The 20,982-nt window shown below is 40.3% G+C and overlaps 1 long non-coding RNA gene across 2 annotated transcripts in view; it reads right to left on the reverse strand.

Moving 5' to 3' along the window:
• The window catches only part of LOC309861830, a 159,408-nt gene that overhangs the window by 111,560 nt on the left and 26,866 nt on the right, over positions 1-20,982 (reverse strand). For both annotated transcript variants that reach the window (XR_014310224.1, XR_014310225.1), the window contains exon 2: positions 12,880-13,008. This is a non-coding gene — a long non-coding RNA (uncharacterized lncRNA). The remainder of the gene's footprint in view (positions 1-12,879; positions 13,009-20,982) is intronic.

Below are 20,982 nucleotides of genomic sequence, written 5' to 3' on the forward strand. Positions count from 1 at the left end.
CTCACCACCAGCCAAGAGGCAGGAATTGCTGAAATGATCGCTCCTGCTCTAGAAGTGAGGGCACGGAGGCCTCCAGAGGCACAGTGACTTGCCCAAGGTCACAGAGCAAAAATAAGCAGGACATAAGCCAGGCCCTCTCTGCCACAAACCGGCCCCACACACTCTCAGCCAAAGGGGCCAGGCCAGGCCTTGGCAGTATGCCTTATACTTAGTAGGACAGCTGATCCAGGCCATGCCCTGGGAGGATTACGTGGGAATCCACAGTGAGAATGGCCAGCCTCCCAGACCAGGCTCATGTCTACACTACTGTGCAAATGTATTATCCAAATCAAACCCAGCTGGAGAAGCCAAAGTGGGGTTCCCCCCCCCTTTGTATAATTATCGAGCCAAAGCAACAGATCAAAATTTTGAAATAAAATAACAGATTTTTTTTTTAACCTTCACCACCCCAAGTGAATTTGGAAACTGATCATCCTCCAAGCTGGAATATTGTTCTTGTCTGTTAAATTTCTTGTCTGAAAATTTCCCAAGCATAATTTTCAGAATGAGTTCTTGGCATGTATTTATCCTACACGTTCTCTTTCAGTCACGCAAACACCCGCTAAGCACCTGCAGACGGAGAGGTGCTGGGCTAAGTGCTGAGGGCCAGGCTGGCGGATGCCCGACCTCCTCAGTGGGTCTCACGTGTTTGATAGGGCTATTAAACAGCTAAGCGCAATGCAGGATTTAGAAACATTGCTCTTCGTAACTCTGCTGGAGGGAGTTTAAAATAGTACAACCTTTATGAAGAGCAATTCTCAAGCAGTAGCTACGGAAATTTTAAATGTGAGTTACTTGGGATCCAGCCGATGCAAAAGTAAAACAAAGCAAACTACGCTAAAACAATAGATACCAATGCAAGGGCAGAAAGTTACAGGTATGAAAATATTCGTTTCAACACTGTTAGTAATAGCCAAAAAAAAAAAAAAAAAGTTGGAAGAGGAGAAGAAAGGGAAGGGAGAAGGGAAGAGAAGGGGAGAAGAGAAGGTGGATGGTTTTTAAAACTGCAGTGCATTTATACCTTAAAGAGGCAATAAATATGAGGCATCTGTCTGCACTGACTGGAGAAAATGTTTCTAAGTATGCTAAGTGAAAGCAAGCAAGTTGGAAAACAAAGCATGTGCCATACATATGTGTGCTTGAGGATTTGTGGATCTACGGACACAGGCATGTGTGTACATGTAAGTGTGTACGTGTTAAACTCAAAGGAAAACAAAGGAAACATACAGACCAAACCGTTGGGTGGATCTCTCCCAGGAGAAGAACAGAGATGGTTTAAGTTGACAAACTTCGGAGCTATTTGCAAAGTAGATAACTTTTGTCATTTTGAAAACCCAAGCTAGCAAAATAAAGAGCACTGGATGCTCTGACTGTGATGAAAAGAGGGCTCCTTCCGACCCCTCAAGGAGAAGGGAATTCCCCTCACTGCCTTGTCATTTCCAGGGGCTTCTCCCACCATCTCCAGCAAGCCCCCGCAAGACCCCAGGCATCCTGCGATTTCTAGCCCCACCTAGTGGCAAGCGGGTGCCAGGCAGCCGCCCACACTGGTAGGGAAACACCGTTGTGTAAGAGGGCGATGAGCTGGACTTCACAGCTAAATACCGCACAGTGACAAATGACAAAAGAGGCCCTGGAGAGCCCCACTTACCTCACGGGTTGTTGAGCACAGCAAATGAGCCAAGTCTGCGTAGAGGCTACGATTCCCAGCCCACACGTTCGTTTGTTCAAGAAACAATTTCTTTTATTCTTATGACTCGGCTAAACTTCTATTTTGAGTTCTTATGTGCCAAGAGGACAGAAACTTATTTTCAGTCCATACAGTACCTCTGGGCTCCCATGCACACGTTCACCCACTAATAACATGAGGATTACAGGTGGGGTCTCTGGGGGCTAGTGTGTGGGGAGTGGGGTCAGGTCAGCACAGGATTTCTTGAGATGCCCCCGTGGCTTCAAACTGAGCTTCTTCAGGCCCAGCAACCTCCCTTGCCTCTGAGTGGAGCGCTCTGTGCATAACCTGCCCCGCCTCTCCAAAAAACTGGCTGCCCACCCTGCTCTCCTGTGAGCCCAGGGGGCAGGACACAGGACATATCTCTCCCAGATGCACCATGCACACTGCTCTTGTCACCTCTCCACACCACAGAACAGCTTTCCAGTCCAGATAGGGCTGTGGGGAGTTGTAAATCCCTCTGTTGATGGGAGCACAGAAAGCCTAAAAGCTCTGCCTCAACCTCCCTGGAGGCGAGGAAACTCAATGTAATGCAGAGTAGAACATGATGCAGGGATGGGAGAAGGAAAAACAGAAGGAGGAAAAGGACGAGGCTAAGTGCCATGGGCAAATGTTGTAGCGCTGTGGCTGGGGGGTTGGTTATTGGCCTATAATTGTCTTGGTTTGGCTCCCCATTGAAGCACTTGCTGGTCAAATAGCGGTCCAACTATTTCACTGTTCTTCAAGGATGATAGCATCCACCTTTGTGGGCCATTGCGGGAATGCAGTGAGATAAAGGGATGCAGATACTGAACGGTATTTTCCTTCCCACTCCACTTACAAATAAAGACTGAAATTCTACTTTGGTCCACTGCGATTCCATTCAGAGTGCTCCACACACCACCTCTGCCTGAAGGTGGAAAACATCCACTGTCTCAGCGGGAAGCTCACGCTGACATCACTCATTCTTCCTTAAGATAAAAGACAGAGTAGTGTGTCTGCTTCTATAGCTGAGCCTCTAAAAGGAGTTTCCAGGCCAATATCTCTTTAGGAATTATAACTTTTCCCAAGGCTGAGAGAAGCAATTGTTGGGACTTAATGGCAATATCTACTCAAAGGCTCTTGAGGGGTTAATCTCAAAGACTTTACTCAGAAAAGTCTTCACAGGGACATATCCTATGAAACCTTGAACCAAGGGACAAGCCTCTCCCCAAAGAGGCAATAGTTTTCCCAGCTTCTAGATGCATGGGACTCACTGAGAAAGCTTCCAGAACTTGGGGTAGTGGACACGAATCTGCATTTCTAACAAGTTCCTGGGCAATTGTGATGTTGTTCGTAGGAGACCATTCTCTAAGAACCAATGGATTAATGAGAAACACAGCTCAACAGAAGGGCCAAACTTATTCCGGAAGACTAAAATTGACAGGGATTTCCATATGTAACTCATTCCCCTGGGATAACATTATAGATATCTATAGGAAAGAGTGCAATGATCTTTAGCACACCTTGCTCAAGAATGAAGGTCTTACAGTTATTAACACTCATCATTCCCATTAGAATGGAAAATGTTACAAGGCTGGTTCCCAGGAAATTTCAGGTCTCAATGGGAAGAGTCTTTCCCAAATCCTCCCAAATACCACTCCATACAAACCACCCCCGACAGGACCAGGGAATCCATTTGTCCTATAATTCTACATACACACTTCCTCCCACCCATGCTCTAAAGTTAAAGAGTATGCCTCAGCTCATCCTCATCTCTTCTGTGGATGGGTCCCTTCTTCCAGACTCAGCAGGTCAAGACATCCACTGAACCAGACATCTGCCAGCTCACAAGAGCCAGCTCATCTAGAAATTTCCCCTGATCCTTGGGAGGGGGTGGGAGCCATGTAGTCCTACTCTCTACAGTTTCTGACTAGACCAGCAATTAAGAGATTTGGCCCAAGCCAATCAAATGACTTCTGGGAATTTGAAAATGAGATTGAGAGACAGCTAGTCAGTATCCGAAATTGGCTGAACTGATCATTATAAGGTGGCCAGAATTCACCAGATAGCCTGACAGCAGAAGTAACTGATCTATAGGAGATAAAAGAACAAAGTCACTGTGCACAGGTGGAAAGAGAATTGACAAGCCTGTCTCTGTGGCATTCAAGACCCCAGCTTGTATCCCTTCCTGAGGCCTTCCTCATCCCCACTCTTGGATTCAATATGACACTTGGTGTCCTCTGTATTTTTCACCTTTTCTATTTAAGATAGCTCCAGTCAGAATCACTCATGGATTCAGTCACCAGCTTGTTAATTGAGCACCCAAGCTTAGCCAGGAGCTGTTCTTGGTGCTGGAGAAATGGAGGTGAGCACAGCAGACGCATTCTTCATCCCATGAAACTGACCTGCAAACACTTTCATGATCTGCAACCTAGGACATTTAGTATAGGCCCCCCCACTTGCCCCCATAGAGAGAAATGCACACACAGAAAGAAAAGTTACCAGAAAACATACCAGTTTATTGAGCAGATACTATGTGCCAAGTACCCCCCGCCAAGTGCTTCACATGTACTTTCTCTCAATGAGGCAGGTACCATGATCATCTCGTTTTGCCCAAGGACACACAGGATTCACACCTAGGGGTCTGAATCCTCAGAGCCATGCAGAGACAAGAGGGAGAGAAAAGTCCGGAACAAAAGCAGACACTGAGGGAAGACACACGCACATGCATGCACATACCAACACACCTTTGCATGCACATATACACCCACACAGCAAATTCAGGCCTGTATCAGCACAGACTCGGACATCCTCCTGTCCTTTATCAGCTGCTGGCCTCTCTGCTGTTAGGAGACAAAAAACCAACCCCTCCCTCCTCAGAAATAACTTTGAGGAGTAGTTGGGCCCTGTAATGCTTTAATTGGACAAGAGCCTTCCAAATGTGCCTCCTGAGAACAGCGGGGATGCCTTTCCACCTGCCTTTTAGAAAATGTGCCCTCCCTGGATTGCATATGAATGCTCTTAGAGAAATGCCAGAGAATCATTTTGAATGCTTTCCACCAGCAGGTCAGCACTTACCCACCGGATGCCTCCCTGGGAGCCCCATTCAGGTTCCCTTTCACTTCCTACCCAGTCTGCTCCTTGCAGACCTAGGAGAGCAGGAAGCAGCTCTGACCCACTGGGCAGAAGTAAGGCTCTCTCTGCCAACAGCCCCTGCTCAGGGTGGTAAGCAAAGCACTCAAACCTAGCCAAGGCTTTAGGACCTGCTGAGCCTGGAAAGGACATGGGATTCTAAGAGGCAAGAGAGAATGGGGGAAACAGAGGGCAGAGACCCACTGTGTGCACCTCATTCTCCTCCTCTGTAAAGCTGGGAGCCTCCAATCTGCCTAGCCTAGGAACAGAGACCATTCACCGAGCACAGCCACTGTGCTCAACACAGATGCACGTTATTTTTTTTAAAACCCTGGTATATAAAAATGACTGCTCCATTTTATAAATGACAAAACTGAAGTTCCAAAAGATACAGATGCTTTAAAAAAAAAAAAAAAAAAAAAAAAGACAGAGCTGGTTCCCATGGCTAGTCCTGGTTCACATGACTAGCAAAGGCAGAAATGTCACTTTCCAAATTCCACGCTCTTAGCCACAAGCTGGCCTCCCTCGACTTGAGTTTAAGCGAATAAAGCTGGCTGGTGAAAGAGGAAAGGGCCAAGCCACCAGCTCGTGTTTGCCTTCATAATGTGCCAGCATTTGGCCTGATCAGCTGGAACCAGCTTTCCTCACCTCCTCCCACCCCCCCACCCCCCCACCTCCACCTAACCCTGAATTATCTCCTCACCCAGCGGCAGACTTCTTTCAAAATCCTAAAACAGGAGGCTTAACCCCAGAACATCTCAGCGGCCACCTAGCCCGGCAAGGTCACAGAGCTCTGAAACAAATGTGCTGACAAAACCATATCCCATCATCGTGGCTAGAGATTTTTAGGGAAACAGAAATCTGAGATGTGCTGAGGGAACTGGCAAGTGGGAAGCGGTATCAGGGTTTAGGCTTCAAAGGCTCTTGAAGGAACAACAGGACACATCTACTGTAAAGCCCCCTCGAGTGGAACTATATGACGAATTTGGGGAAACCTCTTCGAAATCCTTTGTCTCCCATTCTCTCTCCTGGCGAACTCACTCACACTTTTCCATTTAGTGTTTCCTGCTTGGCTCTCACCCGGTTGAGCCTCTTTCCACTTGTCTGTCCTGAATTCTAAAGGTTCTCAGCAAAAGAGAACACAAACAAAAACAGCCAAATAGTTATCCAATCCTCTATGGAAAAATAAACTTCTATTGGCACACGTCTCAGAAACAAAAAGATATGTTGTTGTTGTTGTTGCTGAATATCATCTTTATTTTCTTTCCAGTTTTTACGGAGCTATAATTAACACACAGCACAGTATCCATGTAAGGTATACAGGGCACCGATTTGACTTACATGTTGTGAAGAGATTACCGCGATAAGTTTAGTTAACATCCATCACCCTACATGGATACAAAAAAAGAGTCAGAAAAAGAAAAAAATGTTTTTTTCTCCCTGTGATAAGAACTCTTAGGGTCTACTCTAACAATTTCCAAATATACTACACAGAGTTAACTGTGGTCATCATGTTGTACATTACATTCCTAGTCCTTATTTATCTTAGAACCAAAAATTTGCACTTTTGGACAACCTTCATCCAATTCTGCCTCCCAGCATCTCCCTAGAATGACACGCTTTTATCTTATATCAGATATAGCACATTTTTGGGGTGCCTGGGTGGCTCAGCCAGTTAGGCATCTGCCTTCAGCTCAGGTCATGATCCCACAGTCTTGAGATCAAGTCCTGTGGCGGGGGGGGGGGGGGGGGGGGGGGGGGATGGGGGGGGCGGTGGTCCCTGCTCAGTGGGGAGTCCGTTTTTTCCTCTCCATCTGCTCCACCCCTCTGCTCCTGCTCTCTCTCTCTCTCAAATAAGTAAATTAAATATTTAAATAAAAATAGACATGGCACTTTTCCAGTTACAGAAGAGAACAATCAATATCTTAGAGCTAACAGTGACTCGGACGTCAGCTGGTGTTTGTCTGTACTCATCATTCAGAGAAGATAGAATGTAAGCTCGGGTAGGGCAGGCATTTGGGTGCCCCCCCACCCCCGCCCTGCCGCTGTATCCTCAGAGCATGAAATAGTGCATCAGTATCGTGCATCACATTTAGGTCTTCAATAAATATTTTTGAAAAAATAAATAAGATTAACTCAACACACACACACACACACATATCCTCTGAGACAGGCAGAATTATCAAATGGCCCCAGGGCTTCCCACTTCCTACTATGCTAGCTCTTGAATAAATATGTAAATGAGTGAGGTGATGGATGTGTTAATGAGCGAGATGCAGGGAACTTTTTACAATGTACACGAATACGCATATCAACTCATCACAACGTACACCTTCAATATTGTACAACTTTATGTGTTAGGTGTATCTCAATAAAGCTGAAAGTTAACATTTTTTTTAATTTTAAGTTTTCACTTCAAAATAAGTGCAGCTTATATTTGCCCTCCCTTTACTGCCTCGCTTCCCCACTCCCCTACTGCTGTTTCCTAGAATTACCACCTAAATAAACTACATGCCTTCAAATTCTTGTATCAGGTCCTATTTCTAGGACAGTACAAATTAAGAATACATCTTTGTTCTTAAAAGTTTTCATATAGGGGCGCCTGGGTGGCTCAGTGGCTTAAGCCTCTGCCTTTGGCTCAGGTCATAATCCCAGGACCTAGAATCGAGTCCCGCATCGGGCTCTCTGCTCAGTGGGGAGCCTGCTTCCTCCTCTCTCTCTCTCTGCCTGACTCTCTGCCTACTTGTGATCTCTGTCAAATAAATAAATAAAATCTTAAAAAAAAAAAAAAGTCCTCATGTACCCCACTTCTAGAAAATTCTAACTCTAGCTTTGTGCCATCTATTGGCTTCCTTTCCTCTTCCCACTCTGTGGCAGGGATGACTAGTTGCTCTCAAGATTTGTTCTCCCCTCCTTCCTCACTTACAGTACCTCTGGTTTTCACCTGGGCACATGATTTGAGTAGACACATTTTCCTGTCCCCCTAGCAGTTAGATGTGGCCATCTTCATTCTGGCCAAGGAGATATAAGAGGAAATAGTTTATGCTCAAGGTCCTTAGGAAATATCTGTATCAGGAGGGATGTGCTCTCCTCTGCCCTTTCTACTTCCTCCTGGCTAGAGAGTGGGTATCATGACTGTAACTCCAGGAGTCACTTGGAATAAGAGGTGGCCTTGACACAAGATGGAAGGAACATAGATCTCTGAAAATACCACCTAACTGTAACCATTTAAATGTGAGAGAAATACCTTTCTACCTTATTTAATGACTATTATTTTTATTTTCTATTACTTGCTGTTAATCTATTACTTGGTTCCTAATCCAAACTGCTGATAGCCTCTGAAATCTCACCTCCACTCATTCCCATTAAATTTAAATGCAAAGCCATTTACCCATCTCCTCTGGTGACATATAACCTTAGAATCTCATGTCTCTCATCATGTTTTTCAGGGTATTTCCCCAAAGTAAGATGAGGAACAATGGGCCAACTAATCAGATAACACTTCACCACCCTATGCAATCATAATAAATTTAGCACTCTACATGAGATTTATTCTAGATGCTACTCCCAGTGCTTACACAATTCACTCATCTTTAAGAATCCATATTTTCATTTTATAAAAACAACTTAGTGTGTCTTTCCTTTATAAGCTATATCTCCATATACTGAGCTAGTTGAATAAGGAACAATTTCATCATATAAGAATTTCAGTTATTAAGCTGTGAAGAAATTTGGAATTGGAATATCACCATATTGCTCTCTCTAATGAATTATGGATCTATGAAATGATTTTTCAGTGGCTACCAAAATCATGGAAAAGCAAGAAAGAAACCACACTTAATACCTCTCGATGGAAGAGCACAGCACCTATGAAACAGTCTTGCAAAAACAAGTCAAATGTGAATGTAATCACACACCCTACTCTTGATTCACAGGAAATGCAGGGACAGAAGAACATGTTAAATGAAACCCACAAGGATGCAATCAACAAAATCCATACCAGATAGAAAATGATCTGGTTTCATCAAAAAAAGATTTCGAAGAAAAAAATGTGATGATGGACGAATCTATAGATGAAAAGAAACTTAAGGAGCCGATGCCAGTGAGAAGCAGAATGAGAACTTCCAAACTTTTTCTCTGTAAAAGCACTGAGAACAGTGACAAAACTGTCAAAATCAACTGCAAATTAGCCAAAGGCTTATAACAATCTTGGGAGGATTTATTCAAGGTAAACGATTGAATCTCAGTAAAACAGTGAGTTTTGTAATATTTTAACTTGCCCTTGTCTCTCATCCCTTCTCCCCAGCTCAGCAGTGCCTAAAACCTAGTAGTAAAAAGCAGCAACCTACCAGTCACAGAAGAGGGTGGAATGGGGTTGGAGCTCCTTCAAAGTCCCATTTTCAGAGAATTACCATTACTTGACCTGTCCCCTGGTTTCTTGGAAGGCAACACTTGAAAGTATGAGTATGCCTTTCTTTGATCAGACTTGGAGTCTGACTAGTTTGAACAGACTTTTCCACAGGGGCATTTGTTGAACACAACTGTTTAACATCACAGCTGTTGGGGGTAGGGAGAAGGAGGAGGAGAGTATCAATAATGTTTGAGGCAAGCAATAAGTTAACCAAAAAGCTTAAAAGGAAAAAATAAGAAATGAGATCGCCATAATTGGCTTTAAAGAGCTCTAGAATACTGCTGTAAATCTAGCAGGCCACGTGCATTCATAGACTTGTGTACATGATATAAAAGACCTGAAATATCCTAAGCTCTTGTCTCTGGCTAATACTGAGTCTCCACTCAAGCAGGAAGTTAAAGCTAAGGAAAGCTGTAAAACTGCCCAACTCAGCATTAAACATATGTCCCAACACAAAAACAGAGCCCCCTATTAAAGACTGGGCAACTTACTGGTTCCAAAAATTTAAGGAAATCTGTATCCAGTTATTAGCAGTTATAATCAGTCTTTAGTGTCCATACATGACAAAGAATACAAGGTATACAGAATTAGTTCTCCCCCCAAAATACTAAACAAACAAAACAACAACAAATGGCAGTGATAACAAATCCTCCTTTGGGAAGGAAAGAAAATCTGATTTTAAGTGTCCTGTTTTCAACCAAAAAACTAAAAAACATGCAAATTAATAAGAAAATATTGCCCAAACATAGGAAAAGGTCAATCAATAAAAATTGTCCAATTAGATATAGGACTCACTAGACAAAAACTTCAAATCATGTATTCTACACATATTCAAACAGCTAAAGTAAATTATATTTAAAGAACTAATGGAAATTGAGATGACAACTCACCTAATAAAGAATATCAATAAAGAGATAGAAATTATTTATTAAAAGAACCAAATAAATTCTGGAGTTGAAAAGTACAATAACTTTAAAAAAAATTGCTATAAGACTCAACAGCAGATGTGAGCTGGCAAAAGAAATAATCAGTGAACTTGAAGATAGGTAATTGAGATTATCTAGCCTGAAGAACAGAGAGAAGAAAGAATGTAGAAAAAAGACTCAGAGAACCATGGTACTCCATCAAACATAACAACACATGCATAATGGGAGAGAAATAAGGGCAGAAAGAGTATTTGAAGAAATAATGGGCAAAAACTTCCCAAATTTTATAAAAAACATTAATCTACACATCCAAAAATCTCAGCAAATTCCAAATAGGGTGAAAACTCAAAGAGATCCACACCTAAACAAATCATAATCAAAATGTCAAAAGACAGGTGCCTGGGTGGCTCAGTCAGTTAACCATTCGATTATTGATTTCAGCTCAGATTATAATCTCAGGGTCCTGGGACTGAGCCCCATGTAGGGCTCCACACTCAGTGGGAAGTCTTCTCAAGACTCTTTCTCTCCCTCTCTCTCTCTCTCTGTCCCTCACCTCCCGTGCTCACACTCTCTCTCTCTCTCTCTCTGTTTCTCTAATGTAATAAATAAATAAATCTTTAGAAAAAATGTCACAAGACCAAGAAAGAATCTTTGAAAGTAACAGGAAGGAAGCAACTTGCATGTACTAGGAGATCTTCAATCAGATTAATAGTTTGTCTCTCATCCAAAACTAGGGAGGCCAGAAGGCAGTGGGATAACATACACAAAGTGCTGAAAAAAAGGCAATTAACCAAGAATCCTACATTAAGTATATCTATCCTTCAAAAATAAAAGAGAAAGAAGGCATTCCCAAAAAAACAGAAACAATCTGTTGCTCGCAAACCCAGCTTCCAAGAAATATTAAAGGGAATCCTTCAGGCTAAGATGAAATGACACTCGACAGTAACTCAAATTCACATGAAGAAATAAAGACCATCACTAAAAGTACTCCATAGGTAAATATAAAAGACAACATAAAAGGATTTTTGGTTTATGAATTCTTCTTTCTCCTCTCTGACTTAAAAATACCAATACATTAAAAAAAAAAAAAAAAAAAAACTACATAAAGATGTGCCTGGGTGGCTCAGTCAGTTGATTGTTGGACTCAGGCCCTGATCTCAGGGTTATGAGATTGAGCCCTACATCAGACTCAATGCTTAGTGGGGAGTCTGCTCAGGATTCTCTCTCTCCCTCTGCCCCTCCCCGCAATGTGAGCTCGCAAGCTCTCTCTCTCTCTCTGTATCCACCAAATAAATTAATTAAGTTTTTAAGATACAGCTATATAAAGTAATAATTGTAAATCTGTGCAAATGAGCATATAATTTATAAAGATTTCATTTGTATGACAATAATGGCACAAAGGAGGAGGGAGGGAATGGAGCTACATAGGAGCAAAGTTTTTATATAATACTGAAATTAAGTTAGTATTAATACAAATGAGGTTGTTGTAAATTAAGATGTTCATTGTAATCTCTAGGAAACCTAAGAAAATATTTACTCAAAAATATAAAATGGTACTCTAGAAACTCGAAAGGTAATAATAAAGGAACAAAGGAACAAAAAAAATAAAATATATAGAAAACTAATAGTCAAATTGCAGACATAAATCCCACCTTCTCAGTCATTACATTAAATATAAATCAATTAAACATCCCAACTAAATGACAGAGACTGGCCCAATAGATTTTTTTAATGATCCAATTATTTGCTGTTTACAAAGATTCATTTCAGATTTAAAAACACAAATTGGTTGAAAATAAGAAGATTGGAAAAGATATTCTACACAAATAGTAACCAAAAGAAGAGAGTTGGTGTGGCTATATTAATTATAATTGTTTTTGTTTTATTTCATATAAATGCATAATGTATAATAATATTGATATATACACACAATCCATATATACATATACATATATTTACACATATAAATATGTAAATTCTGGAGGTACAAGATGGAAAATGTGGGCTAAATGAAGCAAGATTAGTCATGAGTGGATATTTAATGTTTCTGGGTATGAGTGAGTCTATGACAGTCCCTTTTATTATCTTTCTCTTTTCAAAATTTTCCATAATAAAAGACAAAAAGGGGGGGGGCACAACAAAGCTACCTGACCACTCACTCTGAGATGTGCTAAGACCAAAAAGTTTAATACTTGTCGATCCATTCAAACATTTGTTGAGCATTAGCCATGAGCAAATCACAGGGATAAACATGCTCTCAAGTAGGGACAGATAAAAATAATTATAGACAAAGTATTAGAAACAAAGAGTGGAAGAAGTGTCATAACAGAGGCCCAAAGGCAGGACTATGAGTTAGTGAAGGAGAGATTATTGCTGATGGTGGGACAAGGACAAGCCTGAATTCATTGAATATTCAGGCAGGAAGGATCTTTATCAAACCCTCTTACTTATATCTGAAAAATATAATATCTAGAGAAGAATTAGCTTTTTTCAGTTATTCAGCAACATTCTAACACAGCTGGGATATATTTTCTTCTGTAGCTAACATTCACAACAGATTATTATGTACTGGCACCTTCTGAAGAATTTCACACATATTATTTTATTTTATTCTCACAATGTATTCCACTATTAACCCATCTTGTGAGGAGGAAAAAGAGGCTCAGAGAGGTTCAGCCACTCACCCAAATTGACACAGCCAGGAAGTGGCAGAGCTGGGTCTCAGACCTGGAAAGTTTGTCTTCAGAATGTTCTCTCTTCCCACCATACTGGGATTTAACCCATGGTTCCTTTCACCACTGTGCTGGATTATCCTGTGATAGGATGTACAGAGAGAAAAACAACTGATATTTAATGCAGAGGAAATGAAGATTAAACTAACACTAATACTTTGTCCAATGGGACTTTGTAGGACTGACAAATGAGGACCTTGAGAGAAGCCTATCACATTAATAATTTTATGTCACTAAACAGTGGTTGCATTTTTGTAAATGCACAAAATTTGCCTACTATAACCATTTTCCAGACACTTCATTCTGGTTTTCTACACTTGACAGCACAAAGCTCAGTGACTTCAGCCCTGCCAAGGGTCACTGAGCCTCCTCCTGCAGTTCTTCCCCACTCCCAGCTGGACTGCAGTGTGGAATGCTGCAGGAACAAAGACTCTCTTTCCTCCTTTCAGAGGGGCTCTGTAGCATCATAGAAAATGGGGATCTCATCTCTGAGTGCCATCTCTGACACTACTCACCAAGTCACCAAGAACAAGTCATTCAAGCTGGACTTCAGTTTCCCCATCCATCACATAAAAGAAATTAAATCACATGAGCTTTAAAAATTCACATTCTGTGGGTGGGGGTAGGGGAAATAGGGTGGCTGGGTTATGGACATTGGGGAGGTTATGTGCTATGTGAGTACTGTGAATTGTGTAACACTGATGATTCACAGACCTGTATCAGTGAATTTGCAGGGAGGACAGGGAAAAGACTTTTTAAAAAATCTCAATTAGCAGAAATAGAATTCTATAAACCAATTATAAAACAGAAAATAAAATATGTATATAAACATACATTATAAAATAAATAGATACATATTTATTTCACTATAGAGTATTAGGGAGCAGTGTTATTTTATGCCACTATTGGATTCAGAATATCAGACTGAAGCTTGTAGCCCACCTTTGCCAATAAGTAAATGAAATGATTTTATTGGTTATAATAATAACAACAATAGTAGTTAATAGTCATTGGATATTACCCATATGTCACAAACTCAACACTCTACTGTTTCCTCTGTGGCAAATCACTTAAACCTCAGCTACTAAATTTAATATTAATGAATAGGAGCACACATAATACACTAGCTGCTACATTAAAGATTCTCAGAAAACATTTTTTAAATTATATCATGTTATCTGAACAATATGTAAACTTGTTAAGAATAATTACTCCAGGAGTACCTGGGTGGCTCTGTCAGTTAAGTATCTGTCTTCAGCTCAGGTCATGATCTCAGGATCCTGGACTTGAGCACCACATCAGAATCCCTGCTCAGTGGGGAGTCTGCTTCTCCCTCCTCTGCCTCTCTCCCTCTGCCCCACCCCCTTGCTCCTGCACTCTCTCTCTCTCTCAAATAAATAATAATCTTCAAAAAATAATTACTCCAGGGTGCCTGGGTGGCTCAGTGAGTTAAAGCCTCTGCCTTCAGCTCAGGTCATGATCTCAGGGTCTGGGATCAAACCCCTCATTGGGCTCTCTGCTCAGTGGGGAGCCTGCTTCTCCCTCTGTCTATGCCTGCCTCTCTGCCTACTTGTGATTTCTGTCTGTCAAATAAATAAATAAAATATTTTTTAAAAATTACTCCATCAATTATGCTGAGTGAAATAAGTCAAGCAGAGAAAGTCAATTATCATATGGTTTCAATTATTTGTGGTGCATAAGGAATAACATGGAGGACCTTAGGAGAAGGAAAGGAAAAGTGAATTGGGGGAAATCAGAGGGGGAGACAAACCATGAAAGACTGTGGACTCTGAGAAACAAACTGAGGGTTTGGGAAGGGAGGGAGTTGGGGGATGGGTGAGCCTGGTGGTGGATAGTAAGGAGGGCACATATTATTACATGGAGCACTGGGTGTGGTGTATAAACAACAAATCTTGGGACACTGAAAAAATAAAATTAAAAAAAAATTACTCCATCATCATCCAAGCTAATCCAAAATTTGCAGCCATGTACTGTGGGAAAAAAAATCTATTTTGTTGTCTTTACCTTTCTTGGAAACTACTATTTTTAAATGCCACACATTTTAGGTTGTTCATTCCAACAGCAATGATGGTAATAAAGGTATTATTTCCCTACCTTTCCTGTTATTATTCCAAAAGATTTCTAACAAATTCAGGCAGCTCATCAAGAGACACTACAAAAAGCAAATAGGAAAAATGACATCTGTAAGAGAGGTATGCTCTATTGAAAAGCTAAAGCCAAAAAACTAAAGAACTTAAAATTAGACAGTGCTCTTGCCAGGCACTCAAGTGTAAATGAGACTGTTTTCATCCCACATGTCTATGCTCTTTCATTTAGATTTTATTATTTTTAGTGATTCAACTACCAATTCAGAAGAGCACTTAGAGATCAGCCAGTCTGATACCCTACCAGTTCCAATCCCTGTATTCAGAAGAAAAGAATGAGAGCCCAAAGAATCAATCAGTGAGTCAGTCAACTATCAGTTATTGTACACTTATCATTAATTGCTAGGCTCTGTGTAGGTACTTGGGGTACCTCATGAACAAAAGAACACTAAAGAGAATCCCTGTCCTCATAACACTGACATTCTAGTGGGGAAAGCAACAGTTGAGGCCAGTGGCAAAGGCTAGGTCCCCAACACCCAAGACTCCAAACAGCCAAAGCAATGTTGAAAAAAAAAAACAAAACTGGAGGTATCACAATCCCAGACTTCAAGTTATATTACAAAGCTGTAGTAATCAAAACAGTATGGTACTGGCACAAAAACAGACACACCGATGAATAGAATAGAATAGAATAGAATACCCAGAAATGAAACCACAACTATATGGTCAACTAATCTTTGACAAACAAGAAAGAATGTCCAATGGAAAAAACAAATGGTGTTGGGAGAACTGGACAGTTACATACAAAAGAAAGAAATGGGACCACTTCTTGCACTATACAAAAATAAACTCAAAATGGATCATCAAAGACCTAAATGTGAGATCTGAAACCATAAAATCCTAGAAGAGACCACAGGTTGCAATTTCATCAGCTGTAGAACATTTTTCTAGATATATCTCCTGAAGAAAGGGAAATAAAAGCAAAAATAAACTATTTGGACAATATCAAAATAAAAAGCTTGTACACCCTGAAGTAAACAAACAAAACTAAAAGGCTACCTACTAAAGAGAAGATAGATATTTGCACATATCTGATAAAGGGTTAGTATCCAAAATATATAAGGAACTGATATAACTCAGCACTCATCCAAAAAAACCAAACAATCCAATTTTAAAATGAGCAGAAGACATAATCAGACATTTTTGCAAAGAAGACATACGGATGGCTAACAGACATATGAAAAGGTGCTCAACATCCCTCACCATCAAGGAAATACAATTCAAAACTACAATGAGATATTACTTTATCAATTATATATAATTACACACACACAACACACACACACACACACACACACATACATATATAAAACAACATGTATATTATATATACATATAGTATTATTCAGCCATAAAAAAAGAATGAAATCTTAGGGGCACCTGGGTGGCTCAATCAGTTAAGCATCTGGCTTCAGCTTGGGTCATGATCCCAGGGTCCTTGGATCAAGCCCCACATCCAGCTCCCTGCTCAGCAGGAAGCCTGCTTTTCCCTTTCCCACTCCCCATGCTTGTGTTCCCTCTCTCTCTCTCTGTCAAATAAATAAAATCTTTAAAAAAAAATTTTTTTTAATGAAGTCTTGCCATTTGCAACAACATGAATGGATCTAGAGAGTATAATGCTAAGCAAAATAAGTCGGTCAAAGAAAGATAAATATTATATGATTTCATACATACATATAATTTTAAGAAACAAAACAAAGAAGCAAAGGAGAGGGAAAAAAAGAGAGAGAGAGAGAGAGAGAGAGAGTTAGAGAAGGCAAACCAAGACACACTTCTAACTATAGAGAACAAACAGTTGCCAGAGCGGAGGTGGAAGGGGGTATGAGTAAATTAGGTGATGGGGACTAAAGAGTACACTTAACATGATGAGCACTCTGTAATATATAGAATTATTGGGTCACTATATTGTACACCTGAAACTAATCTAATACCATGTTAACAATGTTGGAATCAGAATTAAAAACTTAATTAAAAAAAAGTTCAGGTCACAATTCCAAGATCATATAGATAGCTGTAATAAAACCCAATCTTTTGAGAGATTCCAGTGGTTTTATGTTCCTTGAAGACCTGAAACACATTTTTCCTATATCTAGGCCCTTCCTTTACAGAACTGATCATAGTGCATGACCCTAAGAAGGCAGTGGTAAATCTAATTATTAAAAATTATCATTGGGGCGCCTGAGTGGCTCAGTGGGTTAAGCCGCTGCCTTCGGCTCAGGTCATGATCTCAGAGTCCTGGGATCGAGCCCCGCATTGGGCTCTCTGCTCAGCAGGGAGCCTGCTTTCTCCTCTCTCTCTGCCTAACTCTCTGCCTGCTTGTGATCTCTCTCTGTCAAATAAATGAATAAAATCTTAAAAAAAAAATTATCATTGACAATGTAGGATAGACCACATGTTAGGTCACAAAACATGCCTTAAATTTAAGAAGATTAAAATCATACCAAGTACCTTTTCTGACCACGATGGAAAAAAACTAGGAATAATGGATAAATTCCTAGAAACATACAACCTACCAAGACTAAACATGAAGAAATACAAAGTCTGGACAATCCTATAAATAGTAAGGAGAATGACTCAGTAATTAAAAATCTGCCAACAAAGAAAAGTCCAGGACAAGATGACTTTTCTTATAAACTAAACCCTTAAAGAATTCATGACAATCCTCATACTCTTCTAAAAAATGGAAGACAAGGGAACTTCTAAACTCATCTTATGAGGTCAGCATTACTCTGGCACCAAAGGCAGAGATATCTCAAGGAAACTACACACTAGTATGCCTGATTAATATAAATGCAAAAAAATCATTAACAAAATACTAACAAACTAATTCTAAAAGCACATTAAAAGGATCAAACATTATGACCAAGCGGGATTTAACCCTGGAATGCAAGGATGGTTCAACATGCAACTAACAATTAACACAATTAATTGAATAAAAAATAAAAATCACATGATCATCTTAGTAGATACAGAAAAAAATATCTGACAAAAATTAACATTCTTTCATGATTAAAAAAAAACAACTCTCAACTAACTAGGAATAGAAAGAAGATAACATAATAAAGGACATATTTGAAAAGCCCAAAGCTAACCTCATACTCAATGGTTAAGGAGTGACAGCCTTTCCTCAAAGACCAGGAACAAAGCAAGAATGCCCATGCTCACCACTTGTATTCAACATAGTATTAGGAGTCTTAGCCAAAGCAGTTTGGCAAGATATATAAACAAAAGGCACCCAAATAGGAAAGGAAGAAGTTAAACTGTCTCTTTTTGCAAAAAAACATAATCCTATATAGTAGAGAACCTAAAGATGCCATCAAAGAACTAACAGAATGAATAAACAAATTAAAGTTACAGGATACAGGGGTGCCTGGGTGGCTCAGTATTAAATGTCTGTCTTTGGCTCGGGTCATGACAAAAGGTCAGGGTCCTTTTGTAGTACTGAAGACTACAAAAGAAAGAAACTAAAGAAGACACAAACAAATGGAAAAACATCCAGTGTTCATGGATAGGAAGACTTAATATTAGTAATCTGTACATACTACACAAAGCAATCTACAGATTCAATGTAATCTCTACCAAAATCCCAATGGCTTTTTTTTTTTTTTAAGATTTTATTTATTTATTTAACAGACAGAGATCACAAGTAGGCAGAGAGGTAGGCAGAGAGAGAGGAGGAAGCAGGCTCCCCGCTGAGCAGAGAGCCTGATGCAGGGTTCGATCCCAGGACCCTGGGATCATGACCTGAGCCGAAGGCAGAGGCTTAACCCACTGAGCCATCCAGGCACCCCCCCAATGGCTTTCTTCATAGTAACAGAACCAATTCTAAAATTAATATGAAACCACAAAAGACCAGGAATAGCCAAATCTATCTCAAGAAACAGAAACAAGGCTGGAGACATCACAATTCCAGGTTTTGAAATGTATCAGAAAACTACTGTAATCAAAACAATATGGTAGTGACATAAAGACAGACATAGAGGCCAATGGAACAAAATGGAGAACCCAGATATAAACCCATGTACATGTCAAATGATCTTCAACAAGGATTCCAGTAATACGTAACAGAGAAATGGTGTTAAGAAAACTGAATATCCATATGCAAAAGACAGAAATTGGACCCTTACTTTACAGCATAAACAAAAATCAATCCAAAATGTATTAAAGACTTAAACATTAGAAGAGAAACCATAAAACTCCTGGAAGAACACACAAGGGAAAAAATTCATGACACTGGTCTTGTCACTGATTTCATGGATATGACACCAAAAGCACAGGGCAACAAATATAGACAAGACTAAAAACCTTCTGCATGTAAGGACCTATTTTATATTTTTATATTTTAGCAAGAGGCTTTCATTGAGGTTAAACAAAAACCTTGTTGTTTAAACCTTATACTGTCCCTGCTCCCCTTCCCCCAGGGGATCCACTTAAAAACAAGTTCCAGAAACCAGCTCCAGGTAACAAAGCCCAGATATAAGGGTGGGTCAGGCCAGATGGAGACATGGATCAGTGGGAAGTGGCATACTGTCTCCCTAGCTACCAAGGAGTATGGGTACCCGTCCTTTGGGAGCCTTTTTGGCGCCAATCCTAATCAGGGTGTAATAGACTGGTTCAAATGTCTACCAGGGTAAATTGTAACTCAATCACTGTGGAGTTTCCTGTGTGTGTTACAATCTCATTGGTCACCTGTGCATGGCCAGGCCCAACCGCATGGCCTTTGCCCTTAAAAGCTAGCCTGTGAAACAGAGAAGGGTAGCCCTCTCTTGTAAGAGGTGTGTCCGTGAACGTTCGGTTAGATTCTTGATGCTTGGCACAAAATAAAGCTTTGCTTGACCTTTGCTTTATATCCAGTCTCGCTCCTTTAATCATGGACCCATTATTGGCACATAACACTGCACAGCAAAGGAAACAATCAAAAGAGTAGAAATCAACCTATGGACTGGGAAAAAATATTTACAAGCCATGTATGTGATAGGGAGTTCAGCTTCAAAATATATAAGGAAGGGGTACCAGTTGGCTCATTTGGCAGACCATGCAACTCTTGGTCTCAGGGTAGTGAGTTCAAGCCCCCATGTTGGGCATGAAGCCTACTTAAAAATAAATAAATAAAAATAATAAAAACAACCAGACAAAATATATATCAAATTCCTAAAACTCAATAGTAAAAAAAAAAAAAAAAAAAAAAACTAAGCAAACTGGGTAAGGATAAATAGACATTTCTCCAAAGAAGGCATACAAACGGCCAACAGATGTATGAAAATGTGCTCAATGTCACTTATCATTGGGAAAACGCAAATCAAAACCACAATGAGATATCATCAGCTTCCACCTGTCAGGACAGCTATTATTAGGGGCTTGGGGGGGGGGGCGGTGGAGATAATAGGGTTGGTAAAAATTTGAAGAAACTGGAACCCTTGAACACTTTGTGGGAATATAAAATGGTGCAGTCACTATAGAAAATAGTATGCACTTTCCTCAAAATATTAAAATTAGAACTATCATAAGATCTAGCAATCCCACTTCTGGGTATTTATCCAGAAGAATTGAAATCAGGATCTTGAAGAGATATTAGCCTGTGTTCACTTGCAGCACTATTGATAAGAGCCAAGATACGGAAACAACTTTAACGTCCATGGACAGATGAATGGATAAAGAAAATGTGTTGTATACATATAACGGCATATTTGGCCTTAAAAAGGAAGTTCTAACACATGCTCCAACATGGATGAAACTTGAAGATGTTATGCTAAGTAAAATAAGCCAGTCACTGGAAGACAAATACAGCACGATTCTACTTAGATGAAGTATCTAAGAGTCAAACTCACGGAATCCAAGAGTGGAATGATGGTTGCCAGGGCTGGGGAAAGGGGGGGAATGGGAGAATGGG

The sequence above is a fragment of the Mustela nivalis genome (genome assembly GCF_964662115.1).
Source record: "Mustela nivalis genome assembly, chromosome: 3".
Taxonomy (NCBI): Eukaryota; Metazoa; Chordata; class Mammalia; order Carnivora; family Mustelidae; genus Mustela; species Mustela nivalis.